Source organism: Lepidochelys olivacea, assembly GCF_965140295.1.
Source record: "Lepidochelys olivacea isolate rLepOli2 genome assembly, chromosome: 7".
NCBI lineage: Eukaryota > Metazoa > Chordata > Testudines > Cheloniidae > Lepidochelys > Lepidochelys olivacea.
Window position 1 is genome coordinate 101649804 of NC_140417.1, and position 27508 is coordinate 101677311.

Sequence of the window (27508 nt, forward strand, 5' to 3'; positions counted from 1 at the left end):
CAGTAGTATCTCAGTACCTTTCAGAATTGCATTAAATGACATGACTGCCATCCATCATGTTTGGTTTTTTCTTTCTTGTATTTTAGCCACATTTACCAACACGTAATTTACACCCCATTTCCCATAACCTGTGAATTTGGTCCATTGAGTGTTGGGAGTACCACCAGCAACTTTGGATAGTGTGAAGTAGCTTTGGCTTCTTATTTCGCCATTATACTTAGACAAATATATAGTGGCCAAACCCTTTTAAAAGATACTATAGGATTTCCAAGCAGTGGCTCCAAACATTATAGTCTACAATGCAGTACAATAAAGTTTATTTTGATTACCTCATTCATACATTCTACCTCACAGTACTTTACAGACTTTATGTAAATAACACAACAAAAGGACTCTGTATTAGCAGCGAGCGCTAGAAATGAAATGATACAGGGATGCTAGAAAAATGATACCAGATGACACATGAGAGAATGAATGGCAATAGAAAAGATATAGGAAAGCTGAGCTACTCCTGTATGATACAGTATTGCTTTGCAAGGGAGTTGTGTGAAAGCCACTGGAAAAAAATAAGGAAAAGATTAATGCTTGACTGAGTTATTTTATTTAATTCCCCATAGGTTTTGTCTTAGACTTAAGGCATGATATGGTCAGAGCAGATTGCCTTGGGTAATATTCCACTCTGAAGTTGTCCACATATCTGACATTGGTCATGACATATTTAATTTGAACTGGAAGTTCAGATTTAATGGTTGAATTCAAGTGAAACAAGGAGGCACATAACGAAGTCAGGGACTTACTGTCTATGACTATTGCAGCCAAAACCCTTCATAGATCATTAGAGTTTCTTGAACCTAGGGAGACTCCTCGCACTATTTGATATAGGCCAGGGGTAGTGACCAAAGAATAGGATGCGAACTGGTCTCCCATTAGATACACAGCTAAGGTCCTGATCATTTCACGGTATTTGGAAGAATAGGGATGAAATCCTGGCTGTACTGAAGTCAATTAGAGTTTTGCTATAGACTTTGCTATAGACAGTATAGCCAGGATTTAACCCTAGGTGTGAAGTGAGCTGTAGCTCACGAAAGCTTATGCTCAAATAAATTGGTTAGTCTCTAAGGTGCCACAAGTACTCCTTTTCTTTTTGTGAATACAGACTAACACGGCTGTTACTCTGAAACCTGTACTTTTGAAATGTGGCCCTTAGTGTCCGTGGCACTTTTGAAAATTGAAATTTAGAGCTTGCCTACATGACTTGGCAAATGCTCCAAAAGGGTGTGATTTGTAAAGTGCTCTAGTACCTTGCACTCTAACTGCCCTATGTAGATCCTGCTGGTGTGCTCTAAAACGTACCTAGAACTATGTTAACAAGAACTAGGTACCTTTTAAAGTGCACCAGCAGGGTCTACCCTCCAGTGCACTTTGCTGGTGCTGTGTAGATAAGTCCTTAGTTTCCTAAGTCACTTAGGTTCTCTTGAAAATTGTATCCCTTGTCAAAATTTAAATGAAAGAGAGAATGGTTATTTCTTAAAAATATAATTAACAACAGAACAGGTCTGTGTGACTGGTTACTTCTCAATGCATGGTTTATTTTTGCACTGTCCACAAGAAGAAATGAGATTCAGCTCAAGCCTTAGACAAGATATCTTTTTGCATTGGCCTTCCTACAAAGAAGAGATTGAGAAATATGCTGTGCCAACTTTCTTCACAGAGAAAGAAGATCCCACAAACTCATACACACAGGTGCACATGCTTTAAGTAATAGCAGCCTTCAAAGCATTGTGCAGAGTTCTCTGCTTGGCTTTCTCTTCTGTCCCTATATTTCCTATACTGGCACCTCAATCCCATGCAGACTGGTGTGTTATATGTGTCTAAGGAGACAGATTGGGTTTTTTTGGCCATTCTGTCATTGCTTTCAAAACAATCAGTGATGTAGAAGGAGATTCTGAGAAATGTCTCAGTGAACATCAGGAACTCTGGGGGCTTCCTTTAATTAGCAACATATGCAGGTAATAAGAGATAACTACAGTAAACGTGCTTCATGGTGAAATTGTTACATTGCAGCAGAGCCTAGATTGGTCGGTGCAGAGGAAGCAGCAGGTGCTCCTGGAGGTATTATACCTCAGTAAGGTGCAATACCTCTGGGAGCAAAGAAATTTTGCTACCTTGGAAGAGAATGCCGCAGGTGCTCCCCCATTGGGACTGGCCCTGTTGGTAAGGGGAGAGAATGGGGCATGGTGCTGGCTCTGGCCAAGCTTACCTTCTCACTTTGAAGAAGCAACTCCTCTGTATGTACTGACTGGAAACAGTCTTTGCATTCCTTGAATTCAGTTGTGTACAGTTCTTGTACAGGGCTGCTAAAGACCAGCCCCTCGCAGGGGACGTCTACGCTTTGAGCTGAGGGTGTGCTTTCCAGCTCGCATACTTGTATGCACACTAGCTTTGATAGAGCTCTCATGCTAAAATGGAAGTGTAGCCTTTGTGGTGCAGGTGGTGGGACAGGCTAGCTGCCCCGAGTACAAGCCTGTCTGAAACCCTAAGTACTTACTCAGGCAGCTTGCTCCTCCTGCTGATCAGGCCACCATGGCCACCCTTTTTTATGCACTAGCTTGATCAGAGCATAGGTGCTGGAACTAGGAGTGCTGCCACACCCCGGGGCTTGAAGTCGTTTCCATCACATACAGGGTTTGCAGTTTGGCTCAATGACTCCCAGAACCCCCACTATACAAATTTTTCCAGCACCCCTGGATCAGAGTTAGTATGTGTATGTCTACCTGAGATGGAAATTACACCTCCAGCTTGTAGTGTACCTTACCTTCTTCTCCCCTCCTAGGTCTGTCTTATCTATTTAGATTGTAAGCACTTTCGGACCGGGATCGTCTGCTACTCTGTGTTTGTACAGTGACTAGCACAATGGGGCCCCACTTTTTGTTAGTCCTTAAGCTCTACTGTAATAAACATGATTAATAATAAGGGTTGGAAGGTGGAGGGAAGGCTTCTTACACCCTTCTTCTCTCCTCCACCAACAGGCAGCACCTCAAGGACGTGCACAATATGGATCTTAATCCTTCATGTACCAGGCTCTGGTTTGGTTCCTTGCTATGAGAAATACCTTGGTGTTCTTTTCTTAAATGTTACAGGCAGTTTTGTACAGTAACATTAATCTGAGAGGCACTTATGGTGATATATTGATATCTACCTGATCATTTAGATCATCTCCTTATCCCATATGATTCATCAGGAGGGAATTAGAGTAAAATGTAAAAAGTATGCTGATGTAATGGTGTGGTTTCAGGAGCACATTCATTGTCTTCACCTTGAGCTTTCAAATGGGATAAAGTTTTGAAGAAAACAATAGGAAAGCTGTCTTTAAAATCTTGTGGGGGAAAAAAGCCTCTTTCTCTATAGCATATCTCAGTTATGACTTATAAAATGTAAGGTGTTTGTTAGATGCAACAAGTTCCTTCCTACGAAGCAGTGTTCTTACATTCCTCACACACCCTGTAGGCTTTGAAATCAGTGTTCAAAGTGGACTTTCTGAATTCATGAAAACCCACAGGTCTATAATACATCCCTAATGGAAGTCAAACATGACACCCTAGAGATAAAACACAGTGGCCTTATCCTCTGTTCACAGTAGGTGTCTGTGTATAATAAATATTTTATTTTACTACAAAAACAAATAACTAAACATACCCCCTGTGTTTGTTCTGAACTCTACAGTAGCTTTTGTGAGTTTACTATATTTCAAAGCTGAGAGACGAAACCACAATGTCATGCCAGTTACATTGCATGCTTGCACAATAGAGAACCAAAGCTGCTTTCATTTTCTGTAAACTATGTTGCTGGCTACTGCCTTCTAGTAAAAGGCTCTATTGGCATTCCTAATGGAAACCCCAATTTGGCGGGGGGGGGGAGGAGGTTTGACAACTTATCTTATAAGGTTCCAGCTTAGGAACAACTTTATATATCTGTTGGTTTGGTCTTTTTAAAGTAGTAAGTACTTGATTCAGCATTTTTCCCTTCACTTAAGCATATTCTTAACTTCAAGCACACGTATCATCTTGCTGAAGAAAATGAGAAAAACCCTTGAGAGAGGCACATACTTAAATACTTTGATGAAATGGTACCTAAAGGGAAGAAAAGTAGAAGATTTGGGGTTTCCAGTGACCGTTCTGTCTCATATGGAATTAAAAAGAGTAGCATATACAATTTTTCAGGCCTCTGTTCATAATATTAGCACATTTCCTTGGGTATTAAGATTGAAAAATGGCTACTGCTTAAACAGGAGCTCCTTTTTCAGAAAGGTTTTTAATCCTGGTCCTGTGTCCATGGAGAACCGCATTAATATCAGTGGGACTCTGTGAACTTGATCTTTTATGCCCACATGGAGCTCCACTGAATTCAGAGCAGCTCTGCAGAGAAACTAGGGTCCATCCATGTAGATAAGACCTAAGTATTCATTATATTATGTTTTAAAAAAAGAGAGATGATCCAGAGCCGCAACGCTACCTCAGTTGTGCACGTGTAGTACAATATGTGGTCGGTGAAAGCATACGAGTGATATTCTACCCTGACACATACTCCTGAAACCCCACTGAGTGCAGTGATGACGTAAACTAGGGCAGAATCTAGCCTATTTGCGTCCTCCACAGGCTATCAACACGTGCACAGATATGGCCACCTTGTCTCAGACCTATCTCATATTGTAATCCATGCTGCTGTGTTTGAAGGATGGCTAGAAATGCGCCAGTGTAATTCAACTAGTCTCAAGGCATCTCAGGCACTCTCTGACACTTTTCCATCAAGTGCCTAATGTCTGCTAATGACAAAGCAGTGACAGTTCCATTGAAATTGTATTGAGTAACAAGACAATTACTCTTATTTCAAGGGCAGTGTCTCACCACCCAGCTTTTAAATCTAAAAGATAAAAATGGAAACAGAGGAAAAGCTATATTAAAAATATGATCCCTAATTAATCACTGCACTCTCCCAGCTTTACACTGATGTAACTCCACTGGGCCAGATTCTCAACCGGTGTGAATTGCTATAGCTCCGTGGACTTCTTTTAAACTATGCCAGTTTAGGATTTGGTCCATTGAATTCAAGTGAAATACATTGGAATAAGACTGGAGTAGTAAAATTAGAGAACCAGGCTCAAACTGTTTGTCCTCATACTAAATTGTCAGAAAATTCAGGATTAGGATTTCTTACTCTATCAGTATCTCATGCTATTATGTCTAGGTATCAGAAAAGTGTATATTTCTAAGTATCATATGGTAAGTGTGCCATTCCCTAGGAACAGTGGTAGGAGCTCCAGATCCTGTAAGGTGCCGAATTTTTTACTTGCTTTGCATTGTGGGTTTAAATAAGACATTAAGAATTTGCTGTGTGATTTTATATGTTTCAGTGGCTTATATCATCATTCTTATCGTACTAACATTTACATGTCCTTTTTCTTACAAAAAATTTACACAAGGATATTATTTAAGCTCTAGGTTTATTTTATCACCCATAAACTTAGACCATATATTAAAACCTTGGAGGAATTTAATATCAGTAGCAGATTATCTTTTTTTTAAAAAAAAGCTAATTTCTCTGTGTTATAGAGGCAGGCATATCAAGTATGTTAAAAGGTTTAATAGCTGTTAGTAAATTTTACTGCAACTGTCAATAACTTCATAATATATTGGGCCAGTTAATAGGTCAGCAGCACATATTTATATCTTGCTATAAGCTGTTTACCCAAGAACAAAGTAATTTCTAATGATAATGAAATATGAAGTCAATAAATATTAATTTTAGCCTTTTTTCCTAATTTAAACACAATTTTTAACACTTGCAATAAATGTTGACTGGGCAGAATTAAAAGTGAAGTCCTGTTTTCTTGGACTCCAGGCAAATGACTTGTGTGTTGTGGATTTTAAATTGTGAAGTATCATCAGTGACCTGAGTTTACAAAGTCTTGATACAGCAATGTACTGCACAGTCCCAAGATATAATCTTATATGCAGCAGGGGAGTGTGCCTTACACATTACTTGTACCACTTCTGTTTGGCTGAAATGTAGTTACAGTCATTTATGTATCTAAACAATTTAAAAAAAAATCTAAAGCTCATGTTTTTGTTGTTCAATTGTTGTTCTAATGTTAAGTAAGCCTTCAATGTGCTGAGTGCCCTCAACTTGCACTGATGCCATAAGCTAAGGTCCCTAAATGATAGGTGCCTTGCAATCTGCCTATCACCTAAGGGTTTGATCACGCATCAATGGCAAAAAATCATGAACTTTGATCCTGCAGATTTGAATCCCTTCCACAAGGATATCAGGCATACTCAGCTCCTTGCAGAACTGGGCCCCAAGTTACTGGCCAAATTAGGAACAACTTCTGCTCCCATAGGGCCAGATTCTAACACCCTGGCTCACACTGAGATCATGTCTACCCTGAACTGGTAAATGAGCACTGCTGCAATTGATGCAGGAGGTGTTGATTTAGCGGATCTGGTGAAGACATGCTAAATGGAGGGAGAGCGCTCTCCCATTGATTTGTGTACTCCACCTCCCCGAGAAGAGTAAGGAAAATTGGCAGAAGAGTGCAGACAGTGCAGCAAGTTGACCTAACCTACATTGACTTCAGTTTCGTTATTCATGTAACTGAAGTAGCATAACTTGGGTCGACTTACAGTGGTAGTATAGACCAGCCCTGAGCGTTGGCTTACTTCACTAGTAGTCCCACTGAAGTCAATAGGACTCTGAGACAAGTAAAACAGTATTCGGTGTGAGTAAGGGTGGTAGAATCTGGCCCATAGAAATAAATGATACAGGATTAGGCCCTTACCTGTCCATTTCTTCTTTCCATTTTCCGGTAACAGAATCGATCACCAGACTTTCTCTTTCTCTATCAGCCTCTGCCATCCTACCGCCAGCCATGTGAGTTTACATAGGACTTGGTCATTTGCTGCAGCTTCATGTTACAAAACTGGTGAACTGCAAACCAATTAATTTTTTATATTTAATATTAGGTTTTATTAATCTAGTATTTTATTAATAGAATTTCTAAATATTTAATGCCAAATTTTATATGTAATATTAAGTCTTATTAATCTAGTAAATTTTATTAATAGAATTTTTGTAACTTTTTTCCTTTTTTTTTTTTTTACTCTCAGATTAATTACATAAATTTAAAAAAACATTGTGGTCCTAGATGGAAAATAAAGTAATACATCCCCTAAAACTTGAAGTGTGGTGTGAAGAAGTGATTGTTACGCAGCCTTCCTCCCCTCTCCTCCCACTAGTATTTTTCATCTTTATTTTTCTTCATCTTACTCCTACTATTTTTCCTCATCTTACTGGGGTCTGCAGACTGATCTGTGCTTCAGTAGCCCTAGTTCCCTTCCTATGTGTCCTAATTATCCAGTGTTTGTGTGTTGTGAGTCAGCCAGCTACTAAGAAACACCTCTTCAGCTGCACTTTCTTTACGTACCTTATGGGATGCTATTCTATGTATAATCTGAATTTTTCCCCTTCCAAATTAGTAACACAGTCACATAGCAAATTGGAATATGCATGTACTTTCAGCACTGACATAGTATTGCCTTCTCCTCTTGCTGACACTTTTGATGTTGTTCCCTTTCATCGTCGTCATCGTCCTGCTCCTACAGCAGACTTAACATCTGAGGCCTTATACAGGGCATAATTAGAAGCTGCAGGACCCAGACATTGAGGTTGGATGCTATTTTTCAAAAGGCAGCTTCTGGAATTGTGGCTGCCTCCTTGGCTATAGCTGTGTGGAAACTTAAGCTACCATCTATGGAGCTGTATCTGGGCTGTCTTGGAATTAACATCCTAATGGTTGTTTTTGGCTACTTTGTCACCACCGGGCCAGATTCTCTGGTGCTTAGAGAACCCAGAGATGGCCAGGGGAATATTATCCTCTTCAGGGGACCTCTCCCTCAGTGTAGTGAACTCCTGAGCCAGCCACACCCAATGTAAAGTGAAGCAGGGGGCATTCCAGGGGCAGGGCCACATCAAATCCTCCATTGGCCCAAGTCCCTGGGGCATCTTACCCAAGTGATGTAAGTTACAGCAGCTCCTTTGCATCTCTAACTTATACCAGAACCACGTGGCTTTGGATCAGGGATCAGCAACCAGCTCCCAACTCCACACAGCTGGAGCTGAGAACTGAGCCCCAGTGTCTTTTGGCTGATCCTTGACTGCCGGGAAAGGGAATTGTCATACTCTTGCAAGGTTGTGAAGAAAGTCTCACACACTTTCTGCATCACATTCATGTACAAAGTCTTTGTGCTATTGCACTCAAGAGCCTTTATGTGTAACATCTATATGTATTACACTATCTTGGTATGTGTTCTATTTATAAACTTCACAGCTTCTGTGCTGTGCAATAAAACCAGACAGTTTTCAGTTCACCGTTGCATAAGAGCATTTTAATATCCAAGGCTCTTAAATGAGAATTAACATGAGTCTTGGAAAAGTGCTGAACAAACAGGATGTATTGGGATTGCTGTAATGCAGCTGTCAGATCAAATTGTTTTTGGTTTTAGAAATAGTCAGGATATGAAAAGCAAAGTTCCTACATAAAATATACACGGTGGCTCAAAATGTGTGGGCTTTTGTTAGTTTGTGCATCCAAAATAGGAAGAGGTTGGGTTTCCCAATCAGCCATTCATCCCTTCTGGAGCAGACCCTTGGGGCAGAACACCCCATAAGAGCCCCTGGCCATTTCAAGGTGTGACAAGATGGGTAGCTGTGTTAGGGGGCTAGGAGTGGGTAAAGCTGCAGTGGCCCTGAGCGCCAGTTATTTCCTGGCTGCCACATAGCCCATTGGAGGCCTGGGCAGTCAAGGGGAAGTTAGGGTAGCCTTAGGGCTGAATTAGCTCCTGGACTCCTACTGTGGCCCAGCTTAGAGATGATTTCCACTCTTGTGCCTCAGCTTCCCCAGCTGTACAATGGAGATAGTAGTATCCATCTACCTCACAAATCCTTTGTGAGGCTTCATTCATGTTTGTAAAGTGTTTTAGGGCCTTTAGAGGAAGGGCACTATGGAATTGCAATGCATTCTGATTACAAATGCTTTTACTGGTCATAAAATTATCTAGCCACAGTATTTGACTTGATGACCCCTGGCAGCAAGGATTTCCAGAGTGCCTACATGCTGTAGAAGTACTTCCTTTCCTTTATGCTAAGACCACTGGCTATCAGTTGCTCTGGGAGACTCCTTTCCACCATAAAATAGGACATCATCACAAAAAAAATAGACTGAACAGCTTTCACTAGACATCTCATACTTTTCTGTCTCAAGGGTGCTTCCTCAAAATACCCTGCATTTCCATATCCTGTATCACAGGGTGGAGCAGCATCATAATCTATCACCATTTTAAATCTCTTTTACAAATGGTGATTTGACACACACTGGACTGACTTGACACAATTGCGTGAGAAAATTTTCAAATTTTTAAGAGCAAAAAATAATACTGTGATAGAAAATGAAGACAAAAACGTTGAGTTTACTCAAACACTAGTTACAAAACAAACTCTCGAAACTAAAGGCTAATATTTCAGCCTGTGACCACCCCAGTATGCTTCAGTACTGATGGGCTCTCAGACAAGCATGTCGTTGGGTTTTATTTATTTTTTTAACAGTGCCACATATTCTGCTAAACTAGGCACACTCAATGTGTTAAGGAAGAAGCGTCAGCTCACACTTAGCTTTGAATTTCTTTGCTTTTGTCAGCCTCATTATTAGTCAGAATGTTATTAAAAGGCTGCCTTTGTCTGTTAATAATCATTTCACTTCTCTATTTCTGCCACATGAACTTTAGAACACTGTGAAATGGTTTTGTAGTTGCATGTTTTTTTTCAAGTTCATTGATCAAGCATTTGTACATTTTAATGTTATAAATAATTGAAGAGCCTTCGTTTTTCAGTGTTAAAATTAAGTTTTCTGTTCTGTCTTTTAAAAGTAGAACAAGGGAAAGTATGATGTAAGTCATAAAAAGGCTGCAAAATATGAGGAGCTCACTCTAACCCTTTTCTGTGGGACTCTTCTCATTTTACTTTGATTCTTACAAAGAGCAAAGCATTCACAATCTGCCTTGACAAAATCCTCCAGTAGGTGACTAGCCAGAGGAATATACCTACTTTCTGCCAGTGCTTAAAGTGCAAGGTGGGTACAAGGAGGATTCTTGAAGCCAACCAGAAGGGTTTTGTATAGCAGTGTTGAGGGAAGAAACTGAGCCAGGCAGAGAGGTTCAGAACTGATAACCCACTGAAATGAACAGAGGCAGCTCACATCATTCTTAAGTGTAAACTATGCTTCCGTCTCTGTGCAGAACTCTGATTTAAAATTAATGCAGTGCTGCTGTGTAAGGATGGGGGCAGGATTTAGGGAGCTCTGTTTAGGGGCTGTAAACTCCTTAAACTGAACCCAGCTCTGCAGGAGCTCCTTGTGGGGCGGGAGATTTTGCCCTACAGAGCTTCCGTGAATATTCCCCTCCACACAGGGACAGTGCCAGTAGCATGGAGCCATTAGAGGAGAAGAAGTGACTACTGCTGGGTAGGAAGAGGGGGGGCCTGGAAAATAAGGAGCATTTACTCTGGTGGCAGCTGGGGATGTCCGTCCCTGAAGAGAAGCCACATTTGCAGCACAATATGAAACTAGTGTCCTGCCTGGCTGCAGGGGGCCCATTGTTACACGATCCAGCATTGTTACATGATCCTGTCCAAAGAATGCAGTGAAAATGTCCTTTTATTGGTGCTGTTAGGCCTCTCCTCTATGCAATGGACTTAATCTGAACTAATCCTTTCCTACACCTATACTAACAACAGGACAGGAAGAAAGGGGGACTTTAAATTCAAACCCTGACTGTGAACCTGCCTTTATGGTTTCCTGTTAAGTTGGATCTAAAATTGGACAGATATGTATTTTCGTTCTGGTTCAGATGACTCAAGCTGGCGGAAAACTAGCAAAATCAGCTAATATGGTGCCCCTCTAGGGCCATATTTGTTTGCCAATTTAGTAACGTCAAACTTGAATCCTATCCTTCAGCTGGAACTCTGAGCCCTAGCCTACATTTAATCTGGAGCTTCCTCTTGAGCCTGACAGTTACCAGTTTTACCATACATGTTGCTGCTGGATCAGCTGATGAAATGAACCAGCATTATAGATCGTGTTGAGCAAACCTCATGATTTCAGTTTTTGGATGAGTCTCACAAGCAGAGTCTCTCCAAAGCTTATCAGAACACATTCTAACATCTTTGATTGAGAAACTGTGCTGGGAATTTCATGAGAACAGATTCCCATGGGAGATTTCTGGTACTTCCTGGCTCAGTCTGAGCTGGAAATACTGTGAGAACAGCACATCAGAAATGCTGATTTAATTAACTCTGTTGGCAGCCACAGCCTCCAGACTGCCTCCTGTCTGCCCTTCAGAGGAAATGCTCCCTCTAATGAACACAAACCACATGAAAAGTACTTGTTGCGCATTGTGTATATGTTTGTTCAGCATAAAAATCACCAAGATAAGGTTCCATAAAAGTTAGGATGAAAATATGAATCTTTACATTAAAAGAGGTAAACCATAAAGACTGGATGTTTCTCCTTCTGACGTTTCACTCGCTATGAATTTTATAAAAATTGCATCGAGTAAAATAGAGATTTACTGAAAGAACTAAAAACTGTGTTGATGGAACAAACAACCTTCAGTGAGCATTTTGCTGCCTGTGTTCATTTCAAAGCAAGTATTACCATAATTCTGCTGATGCTGAGACTGGGTATCTATAGATACCTATGGCCATGGGTCCACCCCTCAACACCAGTGAAAGAAATTAAATCTAAGTAGGCTTATTAAATAAAGATTGACCTGAGCAGCAAAGTTTGGAGCAGGATTCAGATACAAATTTTAAGGGGTTGTTTCTGGCATATACATAGCAGTAAATCTCATCAGCTTTCATTTTTGTTTTAATTTAACTGAGCTTTTGGTTCTGGTGTGAAATAGAAAAATAAAAAGCCTTCTAGACTGACGCACTCTGCACTTGGTGTGAAGGCAGAAACAAGGCACAGTTCTATCCAGTAGCACTTCTAGCAGTATACAGCAGAACTGCATCACAGACTTAGCAGACATTCTCAGAAACTGCATTCTCCCAAACCACTCTAATGAAAGAAAGTGTCTTGCGGGGCGTACTGCAGCTAGATCACATAATACTGTGTATGCAGATTCGTTTTGCCCCTTTCTCCAATGAATTCTTTGTGGACAAGTCCCCTTCACCAACACAGAACCCAGTTAAAATCCAGAGGGTTCTACCTGTGTACAACTCATTGTAGGATTGGGACATAGTGAGTATGAGTATAGACATAGTGAGTATTATTGCTAGCCGGTAATAGCCCATCAGCCAGATCACTGAGTGGAGTCTCTTGGACTTATTTCTTAGTGAGGTTATCCAGTGGTGCTAAACATTTCCCCCCCATCTCTGAGAAGCATTTGAAATATTGCCATTCACCTCATTCCCGTCCATACCATCCAAGTCTCAGTTCATATGAAAATTTCCTTTTATCCCTCAATATTGGGTGGCAGATTGTTTGGGCTGGATTGAGTACTGCACGGTAAATTACCATTATTGTTGTTCTCTGCATAACTATTTTGGAGCTATTATTATAGGATTGAGTAAAATGTGGGTCCCATGTTCCAAAGTACCTGAACTTTTCCAGACCAGTTTGGCTCATCTATGAATAGTTCAGCTGCTGATAATCACTTATTTTATTCTTTGCCAAACATGCAGAATCTCTGACAACCATTTGTTTAAATTACTTATGCAACTTGCTGTTTTAATCTTTTTTTCCTATTAATCTGTGACAAGCCATGAAATTTAATATTTTACCATGACTAATGTATGAAATTTGTTAGCTTTGTCTGTAATTTACAAAAAAATACTGAATAGTTGAGCCTTAAAGTTTAAAGGCTTAAATTTTGCTATTGTAGGAGTGATTGTTTTTAAATGATTTAAGGCATCCAAAGCGCTTTGGTGATGGGTGCTATTATAAAACACGCTTGCTAACCTACGCCCCTCTTCAATTTCCTGGTTCTGCAACCAAATCTTAATATATAAACTAAACCAAAAAAGGGAGGGATGGGGAAGAAAGGAGAGCAGAGAGGGAAAGGAACATGAAGCTTCTATAAAAGTAAGATGTTTTCATTATCTTCACTATCCTGTACCTCTTCTGCTACCCATTGTTTATTATCTTCCTTTGCTGTTATATCTTACTTATGTTATCAAAACTCCATGGGGCATGGTCCTCGGCTTTTTATCACCTGCCATGAACACCTCTAGCTCCATAGAAATGATAATTTCTAAGCAAAGATTCAGTTCTGCCTTAGAACGTAGGACTCCACATATCGTAATGCTAACTGATATCTACTGTATGTTTGATATAGTCCCTCTCTCATCCACCCCTCACCCCACAAAATAATGCATATAGTAAGCATGGGCCACAGGTGCCATGTACAGATGTAGAACTGAACAAACCAGGACTAGGGTGAGAATGAGGAAAGAATGATCCTAAAATCTTACAAACTGTTCTCATAAGAATTTTGGTCCACAGTTGGAAATCTTGCAAGATCAGCAACTGTCATAAGATTTCTGTCATCTTGGACTGCCCAGTAACAAAACCATAGGTACAAGCTCACATCTTACCACTACCTTGAAAGTGTTAGGTGGAGAGGTTGGATCTGAGGTTCTGGTTTGAGCCCATCCGCTGTACGGTAGGTATCTGACATATGCAGAGACAGTCACAACTTGAAGAGTCTTTTTCAATAAGATAGAGTTAACCTTTATTTAGACATTTGTGTTATAGCCCAGGCCTAAAACACCTGACAGTTTACCTCAAAATATTTTTAAAAGTTACATGCACACACAATTTGTATTCCAAGGATGGGTGTGTCAGTTCAAACAAAGCAACAAACCTGAGCCTTTGCCAAAATTTGAATAAAAAGTGTTTGAGTAGCTATACATTTTGTTTAGTTTTTGTTACTGTTTTTGCTAAACTACTGCCAGGGTAAATTGAGTCTAATCCAGAATCTGGAGCCACCAGAATTTCAGAGTTCACAAGGCATTGTCAGCTCTTCACCCAGCCAGCTGGACCTACTCCATCAAGAGCTTACTGAACTCTTGATTTCCTCTCCATGAGGCAGCCAAAGTCCACCTCAGCAGGCAGTCATTAGTTGTATACTGTACTATGTCCTGTCTTTCCTGGAGGCCTGCCTACATTGGGGAAACATCTATTGGTATAGTTGCACTAGTACAAACTCCTGAATTACTGAAGAAATTTGCATTGGTCCAAGCCCCATCAGGGGGCTATACTAGCAGAGCTACATCACTGTGACAAATTTCTAGTGCATATTTCCCTGATGTAGACAGGCCCTTGGACTCTGTTTCAAAAGGTCCTCTGACCATGGTGCTCAGATTTCGCAAAAGCTGCTTTAACCTGCCTGTGAATGCCATGAAGAAGGTTGGTTTTACCATGTTTTCATTCTAACGGCAAGCAGGATGTACCAGAAATCTCATCAGGAAAACTACCAATGTTGTAGGCTCAGGAGGCCTGGGCAGTTTGAAAGGTTTAGTTGTTTATCCAAGTAAAACCAAAACATCCAACCTTTTCAAGTTTGGTTATCACTAACCAAACTTGAAACTAGACAAACTAGACAACTACAGAGATAATTCTATCACATTGTCATCCTAACTGGAGGAGATGTACCTGAACGAAAACCCCAGAACTGAAGATGCGACACTTTGTAGCTCAGTGGAAATTTTTTTTTTTTAAATATAGGAACAATATGTAGATCCTTACCCTTAAGATTTAAGCCCTGGCCCAGTAGTACAGCTAAAGAACTGGTACTTCATTCTGTCACAAAGTTGATTCAGAAACTGCCTTTTCCTGGACCAAAGAGGATCCGGTAGTTGCTACCATGACAACCTTAAGGGCAGTGCTGTAGCATCTAGTTCCAGTCAGGCAGGAAGACTGAATATGAGGGGGGGAAAGGGTGCCTAATAGTAGCAATCAACATAAGAAGTGAGCCAGAGCAATCACTCTGTCTGCTTTTGCTCAAGAAAATGTGTTCTTAGAAGGAAACCGATTACAAGTGATCTAATGGTACATTAGCCATAAACCAGAAAGAGTTGCATGGTACAAAATCCCTTCCAACGAGGATGTTATGTATTCCTCAGGTCATGTTATTTCTTTTAAATATTAATCAGAAAAATTGGAAAGCTTTATTATAAAGATGACAAATGCTACTATGCCTCAAGGAAAGGTTGTGCACAGGATGTGCAAGCTCATACTTATTGATTCAACATGGTGACTGTGAACTGCACTTTTAATGAGGGAAATAAAACATCCTCTTAATTGGCTATAAAAGGATGTACAACACAGACTTACTGAAACATTAGGCTGCCTAGTTAGGATCTACTTTGTGACAATGCCCCTTTTTATTAATATTATTTTATTGGTTGCAAAATCTGAGTTTATCCATGTTTTTTGTACAAAAGACACATTTGGGTTTAAAGTAGAGAGCAGAAGAAACAAAAAAATCTGCATAAGACAAATTGAAAACATCAGTGTACCCTATAGAGTAATAGTACTTTATCATGATTTATACATGGGAATGCAAATGTTGGAAAAAAAATAGGTGACCTCTCTACCCTATATTAATAATTACAGTATGGAGGTGGAAGCCTGATATGGAGAACAGTCCTGTATGCAACAAAAATTGTCCTTAAAGAAAAAAAATAACTGTTTCAGACAAGAAGTTTAAAAAGGAGGTGAATCCAGTTAAGTGTTGTCAAGCCTTTCATCTCATGCAATGGACAACAAAATATTGGAATTCCTCCAAAACTATTTCTAATTGTTCTAGTTTATTTCATATTTCTAGTTTATTTCCAAATCAAGTAAGAACAGGCTCTATTAGCCCTACCCTTCCACTCCAGTGAATGCAGGTCAACTTTTCAAACTCCCTGCTTAAATATACAACATGAAAGCCAACCAAGACAGAATTGAACTGTGTATAGTTGGAGGTCTCCTTATCAAACCAGGATTGTTCCAAGGATAAAGGGAATTAGTTGACCTTCTGTTTCAGTTCCAGGGCCTTTCTAAACACTTACTTGTTCCAGGTTAAAACTAACTTTGGGGTTTTATTACAGACTCAAATCTCAGCCCAGGCTCTCCAAAATAACAAACTTTGAGTCACATGCATCTGAAGAAGTGGGTATTCACCCACGAAAGCTTATGCTCCAATAGATCTATTAGCCTTTAAGGTGCCGCAGGACTCTTTGCCGCTTTTACAGATCCAGACTAACATGGCTACCCCCTCATACTTGAAACTTTTGAGTGACTCAAGGATACGTTTTCAGCAACTACCTTCTATCAGTCTAAAGTATTGTACTTATATGTCCTCCAGTACAGTAGCATTGAGTGCCTCACAGTCTTTAATTTATTTATCCTTCCCTCTTCAGAATATGAAACTGGTCAGTTTCACATTATTTTTACTTGAAAGTAGGTAAAACTTTCAGTTTTCAATTTTGCTGAATTATTCCCTTTTAGTGTTGGGAACCCAAACCCAATAGCATTGTGTTAATGTAGCAGTTCTCCAACTTTTTCTTTCACCAACCCTGTTCCCTCACTACAGTCCAGTCCCCTACTACTTTGGTTTTCAGAGTATTTCTTTCTTCAAACCATTCAGGAATGACTCTGCAGACCACTAGTAGTCCATGGACCCCCAGTACAAGAACCATTCTGTGAGTGCATGAGACAAAGCAAAAATGGAGTTTCATCATCTTCGCTGACTGAAATTATAAACATAGAAAGAAAGAAAGAAAGAAAGAAAGAAAGAAAGAAAGAAAGAAAGAAAGAAAGAAAGAAAGAAAGAAAGAAAGAGAAAGAAAGAAAGGTTATTCTGTTTTTATAATCTAAGGTGTTACTAGTAACAGGAAAGAAAATGATTTTAAATATATTATTTTTATATAGAGAATATCAATTTATGGTAATGACAAAAATGTTTTCAATATAAAGTAAAATATGAAATGAACCTTTATGATTTAAGAGCAGTTCTGTAACCAGTCCAAGTTAAAAAAAAAACCCAGTAATGAAGTTCACCATTTTTATTCATTAAAATTGGATTTTTATTACAAAAACATGTAAAATGAAAAGCTGAGAGTGCATTTCATGTTACAATTGATCTTTAAATATTGCAGAGTGTTTTATGTTTTCCCTGTTTAAAGGCCCATCTGAAAATGTTCTTAGAAATTATTAAAGATATGACACCAAGTTACCTGAGATAGTATATTCAAATATTTGACCAGCTTGCCTGCTTCTGCTATTGTTGTCAGCTATTCAAGATTGACCAGGATGGCCCCGTTTCCCAGGACAACACATTGGTATAAACTCCCCAGCCCCTGAAACCAAACCAAAACAACAAACAACCTAGTGCAGAACTCTAGAATACAGATGGCAGAAGAAATTCCACAATGTACCACATAGGGCTGATTTATTTTATTTTATTTTTATTTTTTTTGACAATCTGTACAAAATCTGTTAAATGTTCTGTCCATAATAATGTATCTTATAAAATATAGAATGGAGCTTTACGGATTAAGTATCACTACTACTTTTTCCTTACAGATAAGGTAGGAAGAGGAAGATGTAATTCTTCCTGCTTTAAGATCATGTCTTTTGAGTTTGTTTGATGATGACGGATAACCATTGTTCCCTGTGTTGCAACTAACCACTCCTATGTGAGCAATGGAATGCAGTCATCTTTGGGCTGGGGTGTGGCAGCTGTTATAAATAGGACAAGTAGGAAGGAAGAGTACTGTAGCCAACTGAAACACGTCTTCACTGGCAACGTTAAAGCGCTGCCACTTTACGTGGCTTGTGTAGTCTTAGCATAGTGCTAGGAGAGAGCTCCCCCAGGGCTCTAAAACACCCACCTCCTCAAGAGGAATAGCTACCAGCACACTGTCCACACTGCCACTTTACAGCTGAAACTTGCAGCGCTCAGGGGGGTATTTTACTGAAGAGTGTGAAGTGTAGTTAAGAAGAATATGATGATTATCCCAAGTGGAATCTGGCTGGGATGCCAGGGTTAACACTCCCATTATCACACACAAGGCCATGGGATTTTGAGAGACCACAAATGATCATACCCTTGTTTTTTTTTCCCTCACCCCACAGGCAGCAACTCTACTAAATCAATAGCCTTCCTTCCTGCAGAACCCTCAATCTTGTAGATTTTTCCTATCTAAGTACTGGATAGATTTGATCCCATTTGGCTTGTGAGACCAGTGACAATAGAGATTGAAACCTGCTTCTACACTCCTATCTGGTCAATAGGTAACTGTACATTTTTGCTGCAGATACCAGTTGTAATCACTCTCAGACATTTCTTCCTGTGCATTTCTGCTGGGGTGCCCTTAAAAACAAAGCAACCTGTATATAGAGTCTATACTTTTACACACACATACAAAATCAGAAAATATCTGTTATGTCATTAGCTTTTTTAAAACTCTGGGAGTAGGTGCTGTTTGTACAATCCAACATCCCTGCTTCCAAATCCTGTCCGGATTGCACTGATTAAGCTAGCATGAAAATGGATTACATTGATCTTAATTGCTTAATTTATCTTTTACAAAGGTGATGTGAAAGTTGAATTTTGCTTCTCGCTGAGCATTTTCAGTCCTTATAAGGAAAATGTAAAACCAAGACAGGAAGCATGGATTTAAATAATGTGTCAGATAACAGCAGATGCTGTCTGAAGGTGTTTCACTGTAGGAGTTTATTGTAACGTGAATTTGGGGATGTTTGGGGTAAGAACATGAGAACGGCCATACTGAGTCAAACCAAAGGTCCATTTAGCCCAGTATCCTGTCCTCTGACAGTGGCCAATGCCAGGTGACCCAGAGGGAATGAACAGAAAAGGTAATCATCAAGTGATTCATTCCCTGTCTCCCATTCCCAGCTTCTGGCAAACAGAGGCTAGGGATACCATCCCTGCCCATTCTAGCTAATAACCATTGATGGACCTATCCTCCATGAATTTAACTAGTTCTTTTTTGAACCCTGTTATAGTCTTGGCCTTCACAACATCCTCTGGCAAAGAGTTCCACAGGTTGACTATGGGTTTTGTGAAGAAATACTTCCTTTTGTTTGATTTTTAAACCTGCTGCCTATTAATTTCATTTGGTGACTCCTAGTTCTTGTGTTATGAGAAGGAGTAGATAACACTTCCTTATTTACTTTCTCCACACCAGTCATGATTTTATAGACCTCTATCATATCCCCCCTTAGCTGTCTCTTTTCCAAGTTGAAAAGTCCCAGTCTTATTAATCTCTGCTCATATTGAAGCCGTTCCTTACCCCCAATCATTTTTGTTGCCCTTTTCTGAACCTTTTCCAATTACAATATCTCTTTTTTGAGATAGGACAACCACATCTGCCTGCATTATTCCAGATGTGGACGTACCAAGGATTTATACAGAGACAATATGATATTTTCTGTCTTATTATCTGCCCCTTTCTTAATGATGCCCAACATTGTTTGCTTTTTTGACTGCTGCTGCCGCCATTGAGTGGATGTTTTCAGAGAACTATCCACAATGACTCCAAGATCTTTCTTGAGTGGCAACAGCTAATTTAGACCCCATCATTTTATATGCATAATCTGGAAAGCATAATCCCATGTGCATTAATTTGCATTTATCAAAATTGAATTTCATCTGCCATTTTGTTGCCCAGTCACCCAGCTTTGAGAGATCCTTGTGTAGCTCTTCACAGTGTGCCTGGGATTTAACTATCTTGAGTAGTTTTGTAGCATCTGCAAATTTTGCCACCTCACTGTTTACCCCTTTTGGGTAGTTTGGGATTACTAGTGAGCAGCAAGCAGGACTTGAAGAAAGAGGTTGAGAAAATAATTAATACTGGTTTGGGGTTCGTATTATTTTATTGTTTGCAAATCTGTCACACCCCGAGCACAATGCCCTCTTCCCTAATGAGCTAAGAACATGACATACTGTGTCCGACTAGTGGTCCATCTAGTCCAATACCTTGTCTCTGACAGTAGTCAGTATCACAGGTTCAGGGGGGCATGTACAGAAAGGGGAAGGTGGAGTGACCCATCCCTGTCTTCCCCTTCTGGCCTTCAGTAGTCAGAGATTTAGGGTCATCCTCAGCATGGGGTGGCATCCCAGACCATCTTCGCTAATAATCATAAGTGGACCTATCCTCCATGAACTTATCCAGTTGTTTTTTGAATGCAGTTATCACAACATGCCATGGCAACAAATTCCACAGGTTAATTGTGTGTTGCGTGAAAAAGTACTTTCTCTTGTTTGAATTAAATCTGTTGCCTATTAATTAAATCAGGTGTTCCTCATTTTTGTATTGTGGGAAAGAGTGAATAACCCTTTTCTAATAACAGGCTTCAGAGTAGCAGCCGTGTTAGTCTGTATTCGCAAAAAGAAAAGGAGTACTAGTGGCACCTTAGAGACTAACCAATTTATTTGAGCATAGGCTTTCGTGAGCTACAGCACAGAATGCATCCGATGAAGTGAGCTGTAGCTCACGAAAGCCTATGCTCAAATAAATTGGTTAGTCTCTAAGATGTGACTAGTACTCCTTTTCTTTTTGCAAACCCTTTTCTAGTCACTTTCTCCACACCATTCATGATTTTGTAGACCTCTATCATATCCCCCCTTAGTCATCTCTTTTCTAATCTGAACAGCCCTTGTTGATAATCACCAGCTAGTTAATAGTCATCTTATTTACAATACAAGTTTGCACAAATATTTTATTATCCATGTCCTAATAAATAGTGGAGGTCACTAACATTTCCCCCCCACACAGTGAAATCTCTATGTCCAGAAAAAGTGTTGCAGTTTCCTAAAAAGATCATTTGCAGATACAAAACCGCACTTCCCAGAATTTCTGTCTTACAATGGTGTTAATATCAAGAAGAAGAAATATCACAGCTATTTCACATACCTAGGCATATATGTCACTTTGGGGTATCGGGTTTTACACACCCAGTTCCAGCAGAAGTTATTTTGATTTTAGCCCATCACTTGAGTCCATTCATCCTATTATTGCCAGCAATTAAAACTACTTTCAAATAGGGAATTTTAATTCAAGAAGTATAATAAATGTCAGTCCTATAATATGTACATTAGTGTAATCTAATGTGAGTAGGAAGTCACTTGAGATGGAAAGAAGCAACAGCTCCTCCAGGGCTAGTGCCATAGCACAAGCAACAAAAGGGAAACCCTTGTTAATCCTTTGGAAATATCATGTTAATAAATGAAAATGAGATAATGACTTTTGTGGCTAGCTGAATCTTGTCAAAAGCCTCTTATGAGCTTCATGAGTCTCAGTTAGGGACTGTGTTACATGATAAAAAAACCCCACCAAAAAAAAAAAAAATTCAGCTGCAGGCTTCACACAATAAAAAGCAAAGTTAAATAAGAATATGTGCGTGGTATTATTATTAGTGCTACCCTCCTGCCTGACCTAGAAGGTTTTCATTTTAGGGACTCCCTCCCAAGATCTCATTACAGGTTTGTAATCGGTATTTCAGAATCTCCCCAGAATGCAAGAAAAGTCTTGCTGCAGTTCACCTTTCTTATTCCCCCCCTGCCCCCACCACACAAACACACACACACACACTAAAGGTCAATGAGCAAAGTAAATTTACCCTTTCTGATTTCAAATCGCACACATCCATACAGATCCCATAAACTGTGGCCAATACTTCAGACCTGCAAAACTAGATCGGCTTAAATGAACAGTAATGTCAATCCAGACTTTCCCCCTCAAAAGCAAGAAATAAAAGTGAGCTGCACATCAGAGTCCGAATTTGGTACTGAACTCTCTCAAAGTTTGAAATTGTTCAGACTGGAGGGTTTGGCTCCATCTTTAGGAAGCAGCTAAAAGTAGCTATGGTGCATTATTAGCTAAAATGCCTCACAAGTTCCGTTTGTGATGGAAGCGGACATATATGATCTGAAAATACAGCGTTCAACTCTATATGTTGTGTGACCTTATATCATAGGCATAAGATGTGAAGGTACCTTGGATACAGGTGATCATGAATTTTTACACTCAGAGGGGCAACAGGACCAAAATGTAAAGAGACATGCAGTTATTCCCAGGTCAAATATACACTTATCTGGATGCAGCAACTGAGCAGCTACAGCACTCTTCATCTTCATCAGCCACTGTTTAGCATTTGAAACAGATCCTACCAAACTACGAGAAACGTGAGATGGTATCAAAAAGTCAGTGGACACATCACAAATAACTGGAATCGGGTTCAGATACTTTGTCTAATTATGACCTATTCAGAATGTAGTGAAGTTAATTTTCCCATTATTTCTGGCATTATTTTTTCAGTAAAATAGTAACTCTTAAAGAGTCCAGTCATTATAAGTTCATTTGGTATTCATGGAAATAGCAGTGATCATAATGAATTCATTTGGTATTCATGTGAATGTCACATGTACTTCCATAGAGGTACTATTGTAATTCAGTTTTAGTTAGCTAACTTTTTTTCTTTGACAGTGACTATTTCCTTCTGTTGTGCTTCACAGATGGAAAGGATGATCTGGGCTAAACCACAGGACTATAAGTAAGGAGATCTGTGTTTAATTCCTGATTCTGTTCTGAATTTCCTGTTTGGTCTTGGGCAAGTCACTTAACCGCTCCTTATCCACAGTTTGGCCCATGGGTAATGGGAATATAATTTATCTCACAGCACTGTTAGGCAGTTTAACCCATTAATGTTTGTAAAATGCTTTGAGACACACTCTCCCCCTCTGATGGAAGACACTAAAGATATGCAGAGTATTTATTAATTATTATTATTATTATTAAATCCTTAATGGGACGTTTCCTAGGTTTTCTTTAGCCTTTGTTTTTAAAATCAACACAGGTGGCTTCTAAAACCATCCCTGTGGCCATGATTTTCAAAAATGACAAGTGATTTTTGGATGCCCAAATTGAGACATTTTAGAGGGGCCCAATTTTCAGAAAGCTTTCAGCACATGCCCTCTGAAAATAAGGTCCCTTTAAGTTATCACATATTGGGCACCTCAGTCACTTTTGATAATCTTGGTCTGTTTGACTAAACACAAAGGCTCCTTTAAAAATCTCAGCCTAAGGGAGAAAGGTGTTCATATTCCACTGACATTCAATGGGACTCATGTACTTAAATCCTTTAAAGGTCTTTTTAATATTCTCATTTCAATATTCAGGAATTTCATCCATTAGCCATGTTGCAGGCAAACCATCCAAGTAGGAACTCCAAAATCCCTGTGCTCTGGGAGCCACTGTGATTGCTCAAAGCACAAGATACGTTTGGTTGCTGCAAAAACTTTTTGAAAGCGTCCAATATATGTCCCCCACAGATGAGGCCACCCCTGCTCACCTTGGCCCTGATCTAACAAGATACTTACTCACAAGAGTAGTCCCAGTGAAATCAACACAAATGCATTAAGTTGAGCACATGCATAAACACCTTCCTGGATCTGGGCTCCTATGTGTTTCACAAGGGCACAGTCTGGCCTTTATATCTAACCTGTTGAAAATTCATAGATTCATAGAGTCCAGGGCCAGAAAGGACCACTGTGATCATCTAGTCTGACCTCTTGTATAACACAGGCTAAAGAACTTCCCCAAATAATTCCTAAAGCAAGTCTTTCAGAAAAAATATCCAATCTTAATTTAAAAATTGTCAGTGATGGAGAATCTACCACGACTATTGATAAATTGTTCCAGTGGTTAATCATCTTCACCATTAAGAATTTATGCCTGATTTCCACTCTGAATTTATCCTGCTTCAGTGTTCAGTCATTGGATCATGTTATACTTCAGTCTGCTAGATTGAAGAGACCATTATTAAATATTTGTTTCCCATGTAGATGCTAATAGACTGTCATCAAATTACCCTTTAACCTTCGCTTTGTTAAGCTAAATAGATTGAGCTCTTTGAGTCATCACTATAAGGCATGTTTTCTAATCCTTTAATCATTCTCATGGCTCTTCTCTGAACACTTTCCAATTCGTCAACATCTTTTGAATTGTGGGCACCAGAACTGGACCCAATATTCCAGCAGCAGTCACACCAGTGCAAAATACAGAAATAAAATAACCTCTTTGCTCCTATTTGCGATTCCTTTGTTTATGCATTAGCCCTTTTAGCCAAAGCGTTGTACTGACCTTCAAATCTTTTTCAGACGATAGAAACACCATCCTGAAAGTATGACGTACATTCTTTGTTCCTAGATGTATACATTTTTTACATTTAGCTATGGTAAAATGCATGTTTGCCAGTTAACCAAGAAATCCAGATGGCTCTGAACCAGTGACCTACCCTCTTCCTTATTCGCCACTCCCCCAATTTTTGTATCAGCAAACTTTATCAGTGATAATTTTGTGTGTTCTTCCAGGTCATTGATAAAAATGCTAAATAGCCGAGGCCCAAGACCAGATCCTTGTGGGACCCCAATGGAAACACACCTGCTTGATGATGAAATAGTTATTAAAGTATTAAATATGTAACCTACCAATATGTAACCTACATGGGCCCCAACATAGCCCACTGTGACTCCTGAACTAGTGCCAACACTAACTTCCAAGAGGCAGAGTTTCAACATTCCCTAAAGACAGCATGAGGAAATGCAAAACTAATCCTGATCCCAGCTTGCATTGGATCAGTGGTTCACATAATACTGAATTCAAAATTCAAGAAAGGCTTCCCCTCCAACCACCCTCCCACCCATTTTTTAAAGCACGGCACACCAGCAAAATACAAACTGGTTTGGAAGAATAAGTAGGAAAGGTTTCATTTCTTTGTTATGTAAATCAGTTATTTAAAGATTCCCTTTGCACATTAAAATAATACAAACATGAGAACTACAACTTTTTCCTGAACAGATGAAAGGCAGGCAGTTTCAGTTAAAATTAAAGATGAGCCAGAACAGAAATATCCTATTCAGTACATACTGCAACCCCCAATACTTTCTTCAGCTGCAAAGTGGAGGTGGTAGGGGAACACAGTGTTTTTTATATTGCTCACAGAAGCTTCTATCAAGTGTTGCTTCCAGGAATTATATGGCAACATTAGAGTAGGACCAATGCAGGTTGCATAATGAAAGTATGACGTTTGTGGATTGAACTTTCAGGAGGAACTGGAGAGTTTGGAAGTGTCTGATGTTCTTCAAACTAATCCAGCCTAGTTATACAGTCACTAAAATAGAATTCAGTGTTTGTTTCCTCTTGTTAGCTAGTTTCACAGGGCAAGAACAAAACAAATGTGTCTCCTGGTACATGAGATAACAGAAGGCTTTTTAATCTGGATAGTGGTGACACATCCTTGATCCAGAAAGATGAACCCAGTTGAAGTCACTCCTTGCCTGCCTCCAGCCAGGAGGCTGAATGCAGTGCTTCTACGGGCCACCTCCTATTTCAGCCATCCAAGACAGCAATATTCCTAAAGCTGGATTTCCTGTGCAGCAGTGTATGAACCTATTAAGTAAGTTTGGAGACCAGTTCCTCCGCACACACACACACACACACCTTTTAAAAGTGGGAGTTGATTCCTTAGCTGGTAATATAGAATGAAATCCTTTTGCTCAATGAAAACTCCCACTGAAACGAATGGGAGTTATGCTGCAGTCAGAACTACAGGTTTGTCTCTGTACTGAGAGATCACTATACTCCTGCCCTAGAATAAGATTATTTCCATCTGAAGCATTTGCTAATGGACAAAAGATGTAGTAGTCTGCCTTTTTATCAATTTTTTTCTGAAGAATTGTTCTTTTTTTTTTTGAAGAATTAATCATGAATGTTATAAGTATGTGAGCTGTAGCTCACCAAAGCTTATGCTCAAATAAATTGGTTAGTCTCTAAGGTGCCACAAGTATTCCTTTTCTTTTAGTAAGTACTTTGTGTATGCTTTACAGTGTCTAAAGTGAGAGACTGAAAATGACTTTGCTACTGTATTTTACATATTCATCACAGTACCTCTTCTTATTCTGCACTTAGAATTAAACACCTCAATGGCGAAATCCTGCTCATTATGCTTGACAGATGCCTGCCATTGACAAAAAAAGGGATACTTGCACAAGTGAGTGAAACAGGATTCTGCCCCAAATGCGCTCAGACCAGGAAATGGACAAAGTCTAGCTGTTTAACCAAGGGCTTTTGGTTGTGATCTGTGAACCCCACAGTGATCAAATGTTTGGTGGGGCTAATAGAATCTCAACTCTTTGGATATTTTTCTTATCCCAAGCTCAACCAGACCTCTTTGGACTAGTAGGTAAGCCTGAAGTCTCATAAGAAACAGGCTTTCACATTGGCTAGTTCCTAATTCCAGCAAAGTGAGAAATAGAACTAGAGTAGCTGTTCCGATGGTGTTTTGGTGCTTTTGCTTCTGATTAATGCCAAGGGTGAAAGCGTAAAAAGTTAGGCTTTTTCAAAGCCGAAAGATTCCATTCAGTTTGAATTCTGAAAAATGTGCAGATTACATTTTACTTTATCGGAAACATTTACCCATCCTCAGATTTTAACTCTAGTTAGTTCACGTTTCTCTTCAAGGACTTAAAAGACTGTTCTTGAAAGCAAGATCATCTCAAAGAACAGTGTGGCGAGACATGTTTTGAAATACATACAGTGCACATATACACAGAAAGTTTCCTTTTCCATTGCACTGTAGCTCACAGTAAGTGCATGGTACCAGTCTGTATTGAACTCACAGTGCTTTTCTTCACACATCAATTCAGGTTAATAGAAAAGGGCTTTTACAAATAAAACAAGTATTGTTGTGTTTGGAAATAGTTCAGGCAGTGGGAACATCTCAGTGTCAGTATGATTCAAATCAGCATGCTTTCTCTGCTTACAGATAAAAGTATGACAGATTTAAAATATTTACCAATTTCCATCACATTCTAGGAGTTAGAATGGCAGGGCATAACAATCCATGTGACATGATGAGTCACTTGCATAGAGGCTCAGCTAGATGTACAGGTAACTGAAAAAATTAGGAAGCAGGTACAGTAAGTAACTCTAAGGCATCCAACACCAATCTAGAACTATAGGGTGAAATCCCATTGACTTCCATGGGGCCAGGATTTCAGCCATAATCTTTACAGGAAGATCTAATCAAAGTAAATGCTCTTTATACCAAACACTGGTCATGTATTGGTGCCATATAAAATTATTCTAACCTGATCATGCACATGAACTGTAGCTTTTCTCACAAACCTATGTCAAAGAGGTAAGCTGAGGTTTGCAGACACTTACATGGAAGGAACTGACCTCTTGCTCTAATGAGCTAATATTGGCTGAGTGCAGTATGGAAAAATGAAAGTTGCAGAAAAATGCAAAAGAATGGGTTAAAAAAAGGAAAATGGCATCACCATCTTCTGAATTATGGCTTCATGCCACAGTGAAGTTATGA